This window comes from Schistocerca piceifrons, chromosome 4 (assembly GCF_021461385.2).
Source record: "Schistocerca piceifrons isolate TAMUIC-IGC-003096 chromosome 4, iqSchPice1.1, whole genome shotgun sequence".
Lineage (NCBI taxonomy): Eukaryota > Metazoa > Arthropoda > Insecta > Orthoptera > Acrididae > Schistocerca > Schistocerca piceifrons.
In genome coordinates, this window is record NC_060141.1 from 275,522,166 (window position 1) to 275,540,194 (window position 18,029).

Here is an 18,029-nt window from a genome sequence, read left to right on the forward strand (position 1 = left end):
AACGTAGGTTTGCCTTTCCTTAATCTTTCTTCTAAGATACGTCGTAAGGTCAGTATTACCTCACGTGTTCCAACATTTCTACGGAATCCCAACTGATCTTGCCCGAGGTCGGCTTCTACCAGTTTTTCCATTCGTCTGTAAAGAATTCGCGTTAGTATTTTGCAGCTATGACTTATTAAACTGATAGTTCGGTAATTTTCACATCTGTCAACACCTGCCTTCTTTGGGATTGGAATTGTTATATTCTTCTTGAAGTCTGAGGGAATTTCGCCTGTCTCATACATCTTGCTCACCATATGGTACAGCTTTGCCAGGAGTGGCTCTCCCAAGGCAGTCAGTAGTTCTAATGGAATGTTGTCTACTCCCGGGGCCTTTTTTCGACTTAGGTCTTTCAGTGCTCTGTCACTCTCTTCACGCAGTATCGTATCTCCCATTTCATCTTCATCTACATCTTCTTCGATTTCTATGATATTGTCCTCAAGAACGTCACCCCTGTATAGACCCTCTTTTACTCCTTCCACCTTTTTGCTTTCCCTTCTTTGCTTAGAACTGGGTTTCCATATGAGCTCTTGATAATCATGCAAGGGGTTCTCTGTTCTCCAAAGGTCTCTCTAATTTTCCTGTAGGCAGTATGTACCTTACCCCTAGTGAGATAAGCCTCTACATCCTTACATTTGTCCTCTAGCCATCCCTGCTTAGCCATTTTGCACTTCCTGTCGATCTCATTTTTGAGACGTTTGTATTCCTTTTTGCCTGTTTCACTTACTGCATATTTGTATTTTCTCCTTTCATCAATTAAATTCAGTTTCTCTTCTGTTACCCAAGGATTTCTACTTGCCTTCGCCTTTTACCTACTTGAATCCTCTGCTTCCTTCACTATTTCATTCCTCAAAGCTACCCATTCTTCTTCTACTGTATTTCTTTCCCCCATTCCTGTCAATTGTTCCCTTATGCTCTCCCTGAAACTCTCTACAACCTCTGGTTCTTTCAGTTTATCCAGGTCCCATCTCCTTAAATTCCCACCTTTTTGCAGTTTCTTCAGTTTTAATCTACAGTTCATAACCAATAGATTGTGGTCAGAGTCCACATCTGCCCCTGGAAATACCTTACAATTTAAAACCTGGTTCCTAAATCTCTGTCTTACCATTATATAATGTATCTGCAGCCTTTTAGTATCTCCAGGGTTATTCCATGCATGCAATCTTCTTTCATGATTCTTGAACCAAGTGTTAGCTATGATTAAGTTGTGCTCTGTGCAAAATTCTACCAGGCGGCTTCCTCTTTCATTTCTTACCCCCAATCCATATTCACCTACTACGTTTCCTTCTCTTCCTTTTCTTACTGTCGAATTTCAGTCCCCCATGACTATTAAATTTTCGTCTGCCTTCACTACCTCAATAATTTCCTTTATCTCATCATACATTTCATCAATATCTTCATCATCTGCAGAGCTAGTTGGTATATAAACTTGTACTACTGTAGTAGGCGAGGGCTTCGTGTCTATCTTGGCCACAATAAGGCTTTCGTTGTGCTGTTTGTAGTAGCTTACAGGCACCCCTATTTTTTGTTCATTATTAAACCTACTCCTGCGTCACCCCTATTTGATTTTGTATTTATAACCCTGTATTCACCTGACCAAAAGTCATGTTCCTCCTGTCACCGAACTTCACTAATTCCCACTATATCTAACTGTAACCTACCCATTTCCCTTTTTAAATGTTCTAATCTACCTGCCCGATTAATGGATCTGACACTCCACGCTCCGATCCGTAGAACGCCAGTTTTCTTTCTCCTGATAACGACGTCCTCCTGAGTAGTCCCCGCCCGGAGATCCGAATGGGGGACTATTTTACCTCCAGAATAATTTACCCAAGAGGACACCATCTTCATTTAACCATACAGTAAAGCTGCATGCCCTCGGGAAAAATTACGGCTGTAGTTTCCCCTTGCTTACAGCCGTTCGCAGTACCAGCACAGCAAGGCCGTTTTGGTTAGTGTTACAAGGCCAGATCAGTCAATCATATAGACTGTTGCCCCTGCAACTACTGAAAATACTGCTGCCCCTCTTCAGAAACCACACGTTTGTCTGGCCTCTCAACAGATACCCCTCCGTTGTGGTTGCACCTACGGTACGGCTATCTGTATCGTTGAGGCACGCAAGCCTCCTCACCAACGGCGAGGTCCATGCTTCATGGAGGGAAGGGGGGAAGGTCCTGACCATTACAGGTCGTTAATGCGCAACCTTAGTGTGTTGTAGAGATGCTCTGCATCCGTCTGGCCTTTCTAACCGTGGGGCGGTAGCGGCGCGCTCTCATGCTGTCAAAGCGTTTGGTTGCACCCGGAATGAAAGTGTGCTGCATCGCCTTGTTATTTTAATATGTTTTAAACTCTTGTTGGTTTAATGCCCAAAGCTTTCTACAATTAACTGCTGTTCAAAGGGAGAGTTTTAGGTCTTACTATTATTGTCATTTGGGCGTAATGTGTTATTGCTGCCGGCCGATGTGGCCGAGCAGTTCTAGGCGCTACAGTCTGGAACCACGCGACCGCTGCGTTCGCAGGTTCGAATCCTGCCTCGGGCATGGATGTATGTGATGTCCTTAGGTTAGTTAGGTTTAAGTAGTTCTAAGCTCCAGGGGTCTGATGACCTAAGAAGTTAAGCCCCATAGTCGTCAGTGCCATTTCAACCATTTGTTATTGCTGCGCAACATTAATTATTATTAAATTGGTCTCTGATTCTTTGTACTGAAGTCACTCAACGCTCGAATCTCTATATTTTATTTATTACTGGTTTAACTGAGAGTTACTTCTCTAAGTGTTTTGTAGCTGAAGTTGATTTAAAATATTCAGTCATTTGGATTTTACGTAGGTTGGAACTTAAATAGTGGCAACTATTTATTCGCAACCGATACAAAAGAGTTGCATGTTTTCACCTGCTACTGTCCTTCAAAGTAGTCACCAGCGTTGTGTAGAACTCGTTGCCAGCGATGTGCAAGGCGTAGTATACCGTTAGCAAAGCCTGTTCTGCTCATGTTGCGAATGGAGCGGTCTAATGCCTGTCGAATCTCTGGAACAGTTCTGAAGCGAATGCCGCGAAGTGGTTCCTTCATCTTCGGAATCAAATCAAAGTCACAAGGACCTAAGTCCGGGGAGTATGGTGGATGGTACAGTACTTCCCAGTCCCATCGACCGAACAGAGCAGTCACAGCTTGCGCTGTATGCGCCCGCGCATTGTCATGCAAAATGATGGGTGGGTTACGCATAGAGTGTCGCCGCTTCTTTCGCAAAGCTGGTCGCAGGTGATTCTCCAAAAACGACCAGCTTTGCGAAAGCAGCGGCGACACTCGTAATAAATATATATGTTTTTGAATTGGTTAAATGTCTTCCTTTAATTCGATCTGTTGGGTATGCGAAACAGTCGAGCAGCATTCAAGAACGAGGTGCAGAAGTGTTCTGTACGCATTTGCCTTTAGAGAGGAGCTACACTTTCCTGGTATTCTTCGAATTAGCCGACTATTCATCTACTCTGCAATCGATCTTACGTGCTTGTTCGACCTCACATCACTTCGCAACTTTACCCGTAGATATTAAACCGATGAGACAGCAGACCGCTAACTCTGTGACCAAAGGTTTCAGGTTTTTTTTCCTATTCACCTGCATTAACATTTTAGTTTTAGGACAAGCTGCCAATCATCACAAAAGAGAGTAATTCTGTCCATGCCATCATGGACCCTCCTTCAGTCACTCAAAGAAGACACTTTCCTGCATACTAAAGCATCGACAGGAAACAGTATCAGATTGTTTTATTCACGTATGTAGAGTACTATTACTGTTCCTGGAGATACATTTTTATTACAGATCTCCGTATCTTTTAAGTACGTTCGGATCTTCGGTAACAGTCTACAGTGGGGCAATTTGTCTTAACACTTTCCGGTCTTTCGGCATGTTTTGTTGCGATCTCAGGAACATTAGACACATCCAATACTCTCCATGTAATTACATCATTCTTCGTCTGCAGGGACAATGAAAATAGTGAAAAATAATCTCACGGAAGGATTAAATTTTAATCAAGATAAGCCACATTAATGGGAATAATCGAGTATCACTTCTGTAATGTCCGATCACGGTGTAATAATTTCAAATTCCATCAGTGTGTAACCATTTCACTCGGTTGAAAGCCAGAGAAAATTTTATTAAGTCATATGACTGTTAGGCCATGCATCCGTACAAATATCGCCAGCTTTTGAACAACGCACCTCAGTTACCATGCTTTTGAAGTGTTCCTGGGGCGACAATACATGCGTTTTGTGCAGCGATGTGGGGCGCTAGTCCGCATGAGCGGCCTGGCCTCTGCCCCGCCGCGCCACTCCGTGCTGCGCTGGCGCCGGTCGTCGACATCCGACCAAAAGCGGCCCGATGCCAGTCTCCTTCCTCGCGCCACCAGCCCGGCCGTATCCGTCTGCCGAGACACGCCCTGTCTCGTATCGACGTTTCTCTACCGCCTGTTTTCGCAGCCGCGCAAGTGCTCCCGAATCGCCGGGCTTAGGACTGACGGAATTTAGATAGGCGTCTTCTCTTCTCGCAATTTATCCGCGGCATCCTGTGTAACTGGAAACGGGGCGGAAGCGCCTGCGGGCTTGGATTTCGCCTCGTGAAGCTATACTGCGGACGCCTGGACCAATTGAACAGATGCGACCGGTGGTGAACTCTCCACTCCGTGAAGAGAGAAACTTTATCTTTTCTCCTTCTCGCAGCCAACTGACGCAGTGAGATTGGAGAAATTTATTTGAAGACGTATCTGCATCTCTTTAATTACACAAACTTTGTATAAAAACGTGTTTTCGTACTTTGAAATCTGTCGATGAAAATTAACCACTTTAATCATAGATTTGTCCAAACAATGATGACGATTGACCCGACTGTAATTTAATTATAACTAGCTGAGTATGCGTCTTTGTCCTGGTATGTACTTATATCAATCTTCTGTTAGTACATCTCCTTTTTTCCTTCTCTGTGTCTGTGCACTCCCACACACCCTCTTTGTCTGTCACCTCTGTAACCTCTCTCTGTATACCTCTTTCATCCCCTCCACCTTACTGACCATCCCGTCATCCCGCGCCCCTCTCTCTGTCAATCCCCTCCTCTCTCTCTTTTTGTCCGTTTGCACCTCCCCCCCCCCCTGTGTCCATCAGCTCTAATTCCAGCTACCCCTCTCCTCGTCTCCTTCTCTCTGTCCATCTCCTCACGCTCTCCCAGCCATCTGTATGTCTTTGCTTTCTCTGTCCAATCTCCTCGTCTTCCCTTTCTCTGTCCCATTCCTCATCCCCCACTCTCTGTTCGTCTACATGTACCCCCTCTCTTTGCTTCCTGACCATATCCTTTTCTTTCTCTGTCCATCACCTCCTCTCCGTCTCTCATTTCCCCTCCAATCTCTGTGTCCATCTCATTTACCTCCCTTCTCTCTCCATATCATCACATTCCACCAATAAGACGCTTATAGTTCTTACACCGTCAATATTGCTTTCCAGATCGTACCTAACATCTGTACCAAATGCGGCTGAAATCGTTACAGGAGTTGAGGCTGAGCTTTTACCCGTGACTTCCCTGCTTACGCCCATGTCACATATGTTTCACATATATTTAATACATATTAACAGAATCTTCCGTCGGTTCTTGGTAGAACAACATTATGATAAATGAAAAGTACCAGTTTGCTTTTGTTCTACAGTATTACTTTTATTGTTAACCGGTTTTCGGCTTACAAGGCCATCTTCAGACATTTATTCAATGTCTGAAGGCGGCCTTGTAAGCCCAAAACCGGTTAACAATAAAAGTAATATTGTAGAACAAAAGCAAACTGGTGCTTTTCATTTATTATATTTAATACATTTCACAAGTATTTGTACACGTGTTTCACCTGTATCTCTAGCGAATTTCTCCATGCAGTTTCGTTTTACGCAGCTGAATGTTTATGACGTCGTATCTTCTGAACTATATTCTCTATAATGATATAATTTTGCGGGTCGGCTACATGTAATGGTGTATGTGGCAAATCTCTAAGAAATGTATTGTGAATAGAGTTAATAGTAAACAAGTAATAAATTGAAACGTAATATATGATGGTGCAGGTTTGCACGCGTATAAGTATTTATAATCTTATGGTTCCAAGTCTTCTGAACTGTGTGTCGTAAAGTGATATAAGTTTGCTGGTACACTCAGGTTCTTTTCTTTTTTTTTTCTTTTGGAAGAGGATGTTGTCAGTGAGAACTAGTTTCATAAGGGTTTGAAATAATGTGTAAGTTTTTTTTCTTGACAGTAAGTACTCTCTTTCTCAAACACTGGATCACTAAAGTATGGGTACTCATACGTCGTGGGCTTCACTGCTTTTTCAACCCTGCCCCACTCATTTGATAAGTAGGTGATTCGTACCACCACAGCGATTCTTTAGAGACAGTAAGTGATTTGTGTACCAAGTCTGGTTGATATTGGTCAAGTGGTTTAGGAGAGAAGTGGAACATACGTACATACACTATGTGATCAAAAGTATCCGTATACCTGGCTGAAAATGCCTTACAAGTTCGTGGAGCACTCCATCGGTAACGGTGGAATTCAATATGGTGTTGGCCCACCCTTAGCCTTGATAACAGCTTCCACTCTCGCAGACATACGTTCAATCAGGTGCTGGAAGGTTTCTTGGGAAATGGCAGCCTATTCTTCACAGAGTGCTGCACTGAGAAGAGGTATCGATCATAGAATGAAGGCTTTCACGACCGGATGTTTCAGCTGCCGATAATTCTTCCGGGTCTTATGGCCGTGTTCCATGGAACTCTTCTATCTCTGACGTTTCGTCGAAACCTACGTTGGACATCTTTAGAGATGCTCCTGGTTGTGCTGAGTCTTGCCGAATGACGAGTCGGATGTCGAAGAACAGTCTAAATACCGTGGAAAGTGGGCGTGGTCTGGATTTCACGTGATTTCAGAGATGAACCTTGTCAAGGATAAAATGTAACTATCGATCATAGTACGTCAAAAATAAAAACTTCTCATCGATTCTGTAGCGCCACTGTCCATATATCGCTGAGTTTCATAGCTTCTTCTTTTCTGTTAAAAATATCACCATGCTTATATATTTCGATGGCTTCTCAATGTCTGTCGATCACACTGGCATGAAGTCGGCGTTCCAAAGCATCCCAAAGGTGTTCTATAACATTCAGGTCAGGACTCTGTGCAGGCCAGTCCATTACGGGGATATTATTGTCGTGTAACCACTCCGCCACAGGCGGTGCATTATAAACAGGTGCTCTATCCTGTTGAAAGATGCAATCGCCATCCCCAAATTTCTCTTCAACAGTGGGAAGCAAGAAGGTGCTTAAAACATCAGTATAGGCCTGTGCTGTGATACTGCCACGCAAAACAATAAGAGATGCAAGCCTCCTCCTTGAAAAACACAACCACACCATAACACCACCGCCTACAAATTTTACTGTTGGCACTACACACGCTGGCAGAGACGTTCACAGGACATTCGCCATACCCACACTGCATCTTCGGACCGCCTCATTGTGTATTGTGATTCGTCACTCCACACAACGTTTTTCCACAGTTCAGTCGTACATTGTTTATGCTACTTACACCAAGCGAGTCGTCGTTTGGTATTTACCGGTGTGATGTGTGGCTTATGAGCGGCCGCTCGACCATGAAATCCGTTTTTTCACCTCCCGCCTAACTGTCATAGTACTTGCAGCGGATCCTGATGTAGTCTGGAATTCCTATGTGATGGCCTGCATAGATGTCTGCCTATTAGATCTTACGACCCTCTTCACCTGTCGGTGGTCTCTGTCAGTCAACAGACGAGGTCGGCCTGTACGCTTTTGTGCTGTATGTGTCCCTTCACCTTTTCACTTCACTATCACGTCGGAATCAGTGGGATTAGGAATGTTTAGGAGTGTGGAAATCTCGCGTACAGATGTATGACACAAGTGACTCCCAATCACCTGACCACGTTCGAAGTCCGTGAGTTCCGCGGAGCGCCCCATTCTGCCCCTTACGATGTCTAATGACGACTGAGGTCGCTGATATGGAGTACCTATGAGTAGGTGACAGCTTAATATACCTAATACGTATGTTTTGGGGGGTTTCCGGATACTTTTGATCACATAGTGTACATACATACTTACATATACAGGCCGAACATTAACAAAACCCACAAACTGCAAAGACGATGTATTGGAAGAAAGATTCTATGAACATGTATCCGGAATTGTATCGTTGCCACAGTGGATGACACTGACCGGTGACAATTCCTCTGACCAGGTGCCATGTGTTCCTTGTGTGCTGCAGGTTATGTGATTGAAGCAGCGTCGTGCAAGCTGCAGATAGTCTTGTGTTCATGTTGGGAATAAGCCGAGATGGTATTAGTGTACGGCCAAGCACATAGAAATGGTCGAGAAGCAGGTCGGCTGTACCAAAACAAGTATCTCAGAGACCCCAGTCACATCACACATTATTTCAGGCCAATTTTGGGTCTTTATGTGATCAGGGGTCGTTTCAGACAGACGAGCGTGCGCGGAGGTTGCGGACTGTGCGTACACCAGATTTGGAGGTTCGACAGGATATTGAGACGACTACTGTCCCTATCACCTGCAATCCCATGGAGGCCTCTTCGACATCTACTGTGACGTGGATGCGACACAGCACTGTACTGTTTTACGGGATGATTTGTTGTTGCACGTACACCGTCAATTTCCGAAGACAAGTTCATGGGACCCTTTTCTCCATTTCCAGTCAGAAATTATTTCCTGCAGTTCGTCGGTTTTATTAATGTTCACCCTGTATACATACATACAGGGTGACAATTATCGAACAATATGAAAAAAAACGTAAATTAGTTACAAAATACGGCATGCACACATTTATTCATTATGTAAACATCACTACAGATATTCGAATTTAGGTTATGCCATCTTCGATATACCTGCCATCATTGGCGATGATGTGGCACAGACGAATAGCTAAATTCTGCTTGACCCGCTGAAGTGTCGGAACATCGATGCTGTCGATGGCCTCCTGAATGGCTGTTTCCATATCGGCAATGGTTTCGGGATTATTTCTATACACCTCGTCTTTAATACAGAAACACAAAAAGGAGTCGCATGTGCTTAGATCCGGAAAATGTGGCGGCCAATCGAGGCCCATGACAGTGGCCTCTAGGTACCCCAGAGCCAGAATGTGGTCCCCAAAGTGCTCCTCCAGGGCTTCAAACACTTTCATGCTTCGATGGGGTCGAGCTTCATCTTTCATGAACCACATCTTGTCGAAATCAGGGTCACTTTGGATAATGAGGATGTTGTTATCTTCGATAACCTTCACGTACCGTACGGTAGTCGCCGTCCCATCAAGGAATATAGCACCGATTATTCCGTGACTGGACACTGCAAACCACATAGTCACCCTTTGATCGTGAACAGGCTTCTCGATCACGAAATGCGTATTCTCTAATTGAACCAGTTTTCCTTAGTGATGGAATCCCTTAAAATGGAAGTGGGCTTGGTCGCTAAACCAAACCACATAGCGTTTACGAATTCCCACCGTGCCCTGCGGCCAACAACGCATTTCGGACATCCTAACGCGAACCGTTCAAAAGTTATGACGACTTTATTTCATATAGTTCAATAATTCTCACTCCGTACAAATATACATACATATATACGTACATCAATTTTTATAAGATGTATAGATTGTATGATTTGATAAAACAATACATTATGTACTTCAGCTCAAAATAACCTGTAGCAGCGTATTTTATCACACGTAGTATTTAGTAACTGGAATGACGTCAGAAGTCGGACTCGTTGAATATACCGGTTTTCACCAGATCACTGAACTTAAGCAATGTCGGGCTTGGTCAATACTTGAACGAGTACCAGCCTGATACGCCAAGTGCTGTTGACTGCTTTCCCTTTGTTTTTACGCCAAATGAGAGGGCTTTCGGTGGCGTTCCTGATTCCTTGACTTTGCGCCAATGTCGTGAATGGAATTTCCAATTTTTCCGCTGTGCCCCTTGAAGTGAGGGCATGTGACACTGTTGATGACGATCCGACCATCACATGCAGACATTAAGCTCGGTGGCTCCCCTGGTGCTATTCTAAGAGGAGCAGACCACGTGCCGGCACAGAGTTTCACGCCCTACTCTCATCATCATCGTCAACTTCCAACACAAACACGACACCACACTACATACGTCTATTACAATCGGCTATACTTACCAAACACATTTAAACACAGATCTCTCGCGCCTCACGAAGAAAAAGTGCCACTGTGCGCGAAGGACAGAAATACCTTTCCTAATTAGGTGACTGACTCTGCAGGTCCGGGTGCTATACGAAGACTAAATTGAAATTTTGACGTTAGTCGCGATGGGGCATTGAAATAAATTCAGTGGTCGTAAGTGAAAATTTGTGCCGGACCGGGACTCGAAACCGAATTTCCCGCTTTACGCGAGGGGCTGCCTTAACCGCTTTGGCTATCCGAACACGACCCAAGTTCAGGCACACTACATACGTAGCGGCCCAATTCATTACCCTCTTTGGTCACAGCTTCATGCAGATTTCTTCGAGAGGTCGGAAGAAGAGTACATCCGTACTGAATGCTCGGAAATGACCGTCAAGGCAATTATATATGTGATGTCTGTTATTTCGGACATTTACGAAAGAACAGACAACACGTACATAAGTAAATGCTATATGACATTAATAGGATATGCTGCTCTGGATATTTGGTACATGCTGTACTCAGGGCCAACCCGAACTACAGCTACAAAATTTCGGAAGCTGTTTAAGGGTATTTCGATATCGTGGACTCATGTTTTGCGGTAGCTAGTTACGGAGTAATAACGTTGTTCTTATTTATTCGGTTTATTACCCAGTTACCTTTTAATCTGTTGGAATATGATAACAACAAGCTTGTAATATGCAGTTACCAAAACGTTCAAGTACTGTGAAGTGCCGGCCGGTGTAGCCGATCGGTTTTAGGCGCTACAGTCTGGAACCACGCGACCGCTACAGTCGCATGTTCGAATCTTGCCTCGGGCATTGATGTGTGTGATGTCCTTAGGTTAGTAAGGTTTAAGTAGTTCTAAGTTCTAGAGGACTGATGATCTCAGATGTTAAGTCCCATAGTGCTCAGAGCCTACTGCGAAGCGGCTGTCATCCCTGTAAGATCATAGTGTTGTCGTGCCGTTCATCCATTTCAATCAATTAATGTATTTAGGAGGTGCACATTGCCCAATTATTCATCAGCAAACCTATCAGTACTGCTGCATATCACTGTTAACGTACAAATAAAACTGCTATGAAAACAAACTCGAAACAGAACCGAGTAGTACTGAAAGCGGAAAATAAAGTGGGCGTAACTATTGTCAATAACAAGTACCGTAAGTGAATGGAACAAATTTGTTTCCAAAGAGGACACACAGCGAATACTATCGACATATGCACTGTTGTGCACATATTTTCAGTGCCTGTCTGGTATATAAAGTTAAACGCGGGTAAGCAATTAAACGAAATCCAATTACTATGTAACGAGCTGCCGCTGTCAACGGATCCCTCATACCAAAACGCTGGCCGGAGTGGCCGTGCGGTTCTAGGCGCACCAGTCTGGAACCGAGCAACTGCTACGGTCGGACGTTCGAATCCTGCCTCGGCAATGGATGTGTGTGATGGCCTTAGGTTAGTTAGGTTTAATTAGTTCTCAGTTCTAGGGGACTGATGACCTCAGAAGTTAAGTCGCAAAGTGCTCAGAGCCATTTCAACCATTTTGAACCACACGAAAACACTCAGAGAGTATCCACGAATATCCTCCACAATACCGTCAGCGGTGTCCGCGTTGCCTTACACCGTCTGATTTTCAAGCGGACATATCTATATTAACATCTCTACGTAATTATTCTGCTATTCACAGTAAAGTGACTGGCAGAGGCTTCAATGAACCACCTTCGAGCTGTCTCTACCGTTCCACTCTCGAAAACCGCGCGGTAAAAACGAACTCTTAAATCTTTCTCTGCGAATTCTGATTTCTCTAATTTTATCGTGATGATTATTCCTCACTATGTAGGTGGGTGGCAACAGAATGTTTTCGCAATCGGAGGAGAAAATTGTTGATTAAAATTTTATGCGAAGCTCCCGTCTTAACTAAAAACTACTTTGTTTTAATGATTGCCACTCCAATTCACGTATTATGTCTGTGGCACTATCTCCCCTATTTCACAATAATACAAAACGAGTTTCCCTTCTTTGAACTTTTTCGATGCCATTCGCCAGCCGGCGATTCGGCATGATCCCTCAGAGCGGTTGGTGGGTCTCGTCGTCCATAAACAGCCCTTTTCAATCTATCCGAGGCGTGTTCGATAGGGTTCATGTCTGGAGAACTTGCTGGACACTCTAGTCGAGCGATGTCGTTGTCCTGAAGGAAGTCATTCACAAGATGTGCACGATGGGGCCGCGAATTGTCGTCTATGAAGACGAATACCTCGCCAACGTGCTGCCGAAATGGTAGCACTATCGGTTAGCGGATGACATTCACGTAGCTTACAGCCGTTACGGCGCCGTCCATGACCTCCAGGGGGGGGGGGGGGGGGTATTGTTTGTTACAGTATATCCAAAGCACTGCCTTCCTTGAGGCAGGACATACCAAAAAAAAAAAAAAGGTTCAAATAGCTCTGAGTACTATGGAACTTAACTTCTGAGGTCATCAGTCCCCTAGGACTTAGAACTACTAAAATCTAACTAACCTAAGGACATCACACACATCCATGCCCGAGGCTGCATTCGAACCTGAGACCGTCGCGGTCGCGCGGTTCCAGACTGTAGCGCCTAGAACCGCTCGGCCACCCCGGCCGGCAGGACTTATAGGGTGGTGATGTATAATGTCATCTTTATTGAATGGTAAGGAGGGGCTTGGGCCTGAAGTCATTAGACCATGCTGAGATGGTGGTTCATGAGGTTAACCTGTTATTGAGTAGCCTCCACAGTGGCGCAATTCACTTTTATCCGGTGCCACCTTTCTGGAGATACAGAACTGGTGTATTGAGTGTTTGGCCGTAGTGCATCAGCTTTCTCCAATAGTTTCCGCGTTCAGTCTTTCATTTAATCGGTGATAGTTAGCATTTGAAGTTCCGCACGCAGGTCTGCGATTCGCATGCATTATGGAGCACCTAGGACAAGACTTAAGCATCTACTCTGAATCGTCTGAAGTGGTTTAGGGCTAGTGAGGCTAGTGATCTCCCGTGAGCAGACATGCAATGACGCAAGGCGATTGGCGACCAGATAATAGTACGGGAATATGCGCCTTGAGGCAGCTGCGCTAACGCCAGATCTGGACGGTACGGCCACCTTATGATATTCCCCGTACTCGTAACATTTCCTTACATCTAAGTATGTAGCAATGTCGTATGAAGGTTGCATCATATCGATTAGTTGATAGGTGAATGTAAGGCGGTACATCACCTCTGAAGTGCCTACCGCTGTGGCCGATCAGTTCTAGGCGCTTCGGTTCGGAACCGCGCTGCTGCTACGGTCACAGGTTCGAATCCTGCCTCGGGCATGGATGTGTGTGATGTCCTTAGGTTAGTTAGGTTTAAGTAGTTCTAAGTTCTAGGTGACTGATGACCTGAGGTGTTAAGTCCCATAGTGCTAAGAGCCATTTGAACCAGTTTTGAACCCCTGAAGTACTCAGTGCCCTCAAGTGTGCCTTCTTTGAACTTGTTGTTTTCGGGCTACCGTGGCAACGGGCAGGTGTTTATCTTAACACGAGAAGTAACACTCGCAAATTGATTTGGTTTTAATCCTCGCGAGTAGGCTAAACTCGAGTGCCCAACACTTGAAAATTAAATAAACTGTGCAGTGCTCCCCAAGGTGACCCGGAACCAGGTGTGCGAACGAGTCGCGACCAGGAACAATCCACAGCGGAACAAAGTGAGAGAGTCGTTGCAGTATTTAGCACGGATACCTCAAACGGGAGGCTGAATGCGGTGGTCCCGGCATAACGCGCTCGCCGGGGGGGAACGCGACAGCCGGACCCTGGAGGACTTCCCGTCTATTGAGGACGTGTTATTCGCAGTCACGGGCGGCCATTGTCCGCGCGTACGCTGTGGTTAAGTTGACACGCGTGCACCGCGGCGGTGCGCCGTGGCCGCCTGCAAAGCGCTATTCAGCGCTGCCGCGCCGTCTGCGCGCTGCGTACGTGATGCCGGCAGACAGCGTGCCGCCTGCGCGCGCTGTGGGAAGCCCTGCTCCTGCCCAGTCGGGCCCATAATGAGCCCACGGGAGCTCCACACGTGCACAGAACTCCTGCTCCACGGGGCGCGCCTGTTTGTTTTCCTTTACGGGGGCCAGCGCGCACCTCTGTTTGCTGTAACGAGGAGCTCATTGGTGCGCGTGGGTCATAGCTAAACCTCAAACTGCGAATCACTAGAGTACGGGAAATAATATTCGTGTGACTGATCATGGCCGAAGTAGAGAGGATTTAGGATACAGAATGGCTATAGCACTAACAGCCTTTCAGGAAAAGGTTAATCCGTTAACATAGAATGTAAATATCAGGGTTTTAGTTTGGAGTGTGGCCATGTACTCAGACAATAAGGGAATAGAAGATTTTGAAATGTGTGATGGAGAAGATTACAGGTGTAGTAAGTCACGTGCTGTATCCAAATGGCGGAAAAAATAATACCAGAGGTAAAGAAGAATGGTTCAAATAGCTCGGAGCACTATGGGACTTAACATCTGAGGTCATCAGTCCCCTAGAACTTAGAACTACTTAAACCTATCTAACCTAAGGACATCACACACATCCATGCCCAAGGCAGGATTCGAACCTGCGACCGCAGCTTTCTCGCAATTCCAGAGTGAAGCGCCTAGAACTGCTCTGCCACAGCGGCCGGCAGCTAAAGAAGAAATCGCATGATAAGACACATACTGGGACGCGAACGAATAAGCAAATAATAGTAGGAAGAGGCTGGTGGGCGGGGGGTGAGCGCAGGAGTTGAAATTGTAGAGGGATAGCAAGGGATGAATACAATTAGCAGATTCAAACAGTTGTAGATATTCGCAGATGAAGAAACTTGCACTGGATACAGTAGCGTCGAGAGATATATCAAACCAGTTTTCGGACAGAAAAACTACTACGACTATTATTTTGCTGAAAGTGACGGCAGCTCAGACATCAGGCTGTATTTGCCTGTTAGCATTCACTGTTATTTATCAAGGCCTTTAAGCAGCTAATGGTCTGGATTTCTTTGTAATTTCATTGTTAATGCTGCGGAATATGTAGGTTTCTCTGGCCTTCAGGTGCAAGATCGTTGCTTTCTTCTCATACATTTCTTTCTGCAACCATTTTGCCTTGGTGTCCATAAAAACTAAAACTAGACTCCTCCCGAACAGGCCATGAAGGCCTAGCGGTACCGACCGGCCGCCGTTCTATCCTCAGTCCATAGATGCCACTGGATGCGGATGTGGAGTGGCATGTGGTCATCACACCGCTCTCCCCCGCCGGCCGGTGTGGCTGAGCGGTTCTAGGCGCTTCAGTCTGAAACAGCGGGACCGCTACGGTCGCAGGTTCGAATCCTGTCTCGGGCATGGGTGTAAGTGATGTCCCTAGGTTAGTTAGGTTTAAGTAGTTCTAAGTTCTAGGGGACTGATGACCTCAGATGTTAAGTCCTATAGTGCTCAGAGCCACTTGAACCATTTAAAAAAAACACCGCTCTCCCGCCCCTATGTCAGTTTCCGAGTCTGGAGCCGTTACTTCTCAGTCAAGTAGCTCCTCAGTTTGCCTCACAAGGGCTGAGTGCTCCCGTCTTGCCAACAGCGCTCGGCAGACCGGATGGTCACCCATCCAAGTGCTAGCCCAGCCCGACAGCGCTCAACTTCGGTGATCTGACGGGAACCGGTGTTGCCACTGCGGCAAGGCCGTTGGCCTTGGTATCTATGCACTTCCTATTTACCTCAGTCCGCATTTACATCTCTGTATTCCTGTCTTTACCTGAAAGTTTTAGTATTTCCTTCTTTGTCGACCAACTGATGTATTTCTTCACAGTTACGTTCGCTGTACCTATCTTTGACTGTCAAACATCTGTTACTGCGCTTTTGGTGATGTTCGTTCCACTTCAAATGAAATCCCTACTGTGGTATTCCTTATTACTGTTACTACAACCTCATACAGCTTTGAACGCATCTCATCATTCCTCAGTATCCCAGTATCGCATTTCTCTGCACATCGATTCTTCCGGACGACTACTTTAAACTTTCGCCTACTCTTGATCGTTGTTAAATTGCTTCTGGGTACGTCTTACAGACCATTATCTGATTTCAGAATCTCTGCATGACGTTGATGAAATCCAGCTGTAATATTTCTGTATCTCCTTCTTTTTCCCGAGTACCTTATCCTCTTAGGATTTTTGAACAGTATATTCGATATTACTGGTTGAAATTTATTGTAGAGCTCGTCTCTTTCCTTTCCCATTTCTACCAACCACTACAACCATATTCCAATCCGCCATGATTGTTAGACCATATTACTGACAATATGAACCAAATGTAGTGTTGTGCACACCCACTGCAATCCATACCGCCACAGCAGATGCTGGACCCATACCACGATGACCACTGCAGTCTGGAAACATTCGTCTTGCTCAGAGACTCCACACACGGGTACTTTCATTGTGTGATGTACACATAATTCACACTCGCTGAAAAGACGATCTTGTGCCAGTATTGTGATAAATGTCGGCGATGGGCGGGTATAATCGACTACTCTCTCTTTGCTGCCATGTCAAGAGAAGTGTCAGCAGTGACCGCCATAGTGAAAGGCCTGGTGCTCCAGATGTAGCAGCAACCTCAATGGCAGCACAGCTGACAAAGAAATCCTGACAGAAGTTCAAAAAATCAAATGACTCTGAGCACTATGGGACTTAACATCTATGGTCATCAGTCCCCTATAACTTAGAACTACTTACACCTAACTAACTTAAGGACATCACAAAACACTCAGTCATCACGAGGCAGAGAAAATCCCTGACCCCGCCGGGAATCGAACCAGGAAACCTGGGCGCGGGAAGCCAGAACGCTACCGCACGACCACGACTTGCGTACGACAGATCGTGTATGATGTAGCTTTACGATCCCGCACGTCTGAGTAATGTCAACCCTCTCTAGCGCTGGTCGCATGGGGCCATAGTGATGCTGCATGCGAATGAGCAACTCCTTGCTGAGTCCATCAATTCCATATTCGCATGACACTCATCGGATGCCGACTAATGCAAGCTGCAATTTTGCACGACGATGAACTGCTGTCGCAATGGGCCATGAATTTCTGACACATGCTGGCAGATGTTTCTCCTTTTTATAGGTTGAATAGTACGACGTTATCACAAACAATAAACATTCCAATACATTTCATAATTTATAAACACGCTGTATAATATTTCCTTAAATACTGGATGTAGATGGCGCTACTCTTAATTACAGGGTCCTTAGTTATACATAAGTGAAAAAGACAAATAACTTACAGAAATGTTCGATATAGCACTGAATGCAGTATATGTTCCAGATTTATCGACAGTGACTACGAATGTAAGACTCCCAACTTGTTTAACTGCTGCGCCAGAGACTACTGGCCGACCCTGACTTTGTGCCACAAGTGGTGCACAGTCAGTGTCTGTGAGACGTTTGTACCAGTTAATAATAGCTTGTCTTTGAGGTGTTGGCTTAAGATATTTAGTCCCGAATTCTCTCTGAGCTGCAGTAGAGGATTTGGATTCATGAATCCACAGACAATACTCTGCATGCTCTGCACTGTTATACGGTTCCATGACGACTGTTGGAATCATTCGCGCAAGCCTCCTAGCGGGAACGTCGGAAACTAAAAGTGTTAGGCTGGAATAAAGCTTGAAGATATACCGCATTCAGTGGTGTATCAAAAATTCCTGTAAGCTGTTTACCTCTTCACAATTAAAGGTTACTCTTATATAATTAATTTATAAA

At 45.2% G+C, this 18,029-nt stretch overlaps 1 protein-coding gene and 1 pseudogene across 1 annotated transcript in view; one reads left to right on the forward strand and one right to left on the reverse strand.

Annotated features, from left to right (window-relative positions):
* Window positions 1-18,029, forward strand: part of LOC124795795 (nephrin-like) — a 718,423-nt gene that overhangs the window by 233,927 nt on the left and 466,467 nt on the right. The gene's annotated exons all lie outside the window — the stretch shown is intronic.
* On the reverse strand, window positions 15,847-15,964 carry LOC124796708 (annotated as a pseudogene).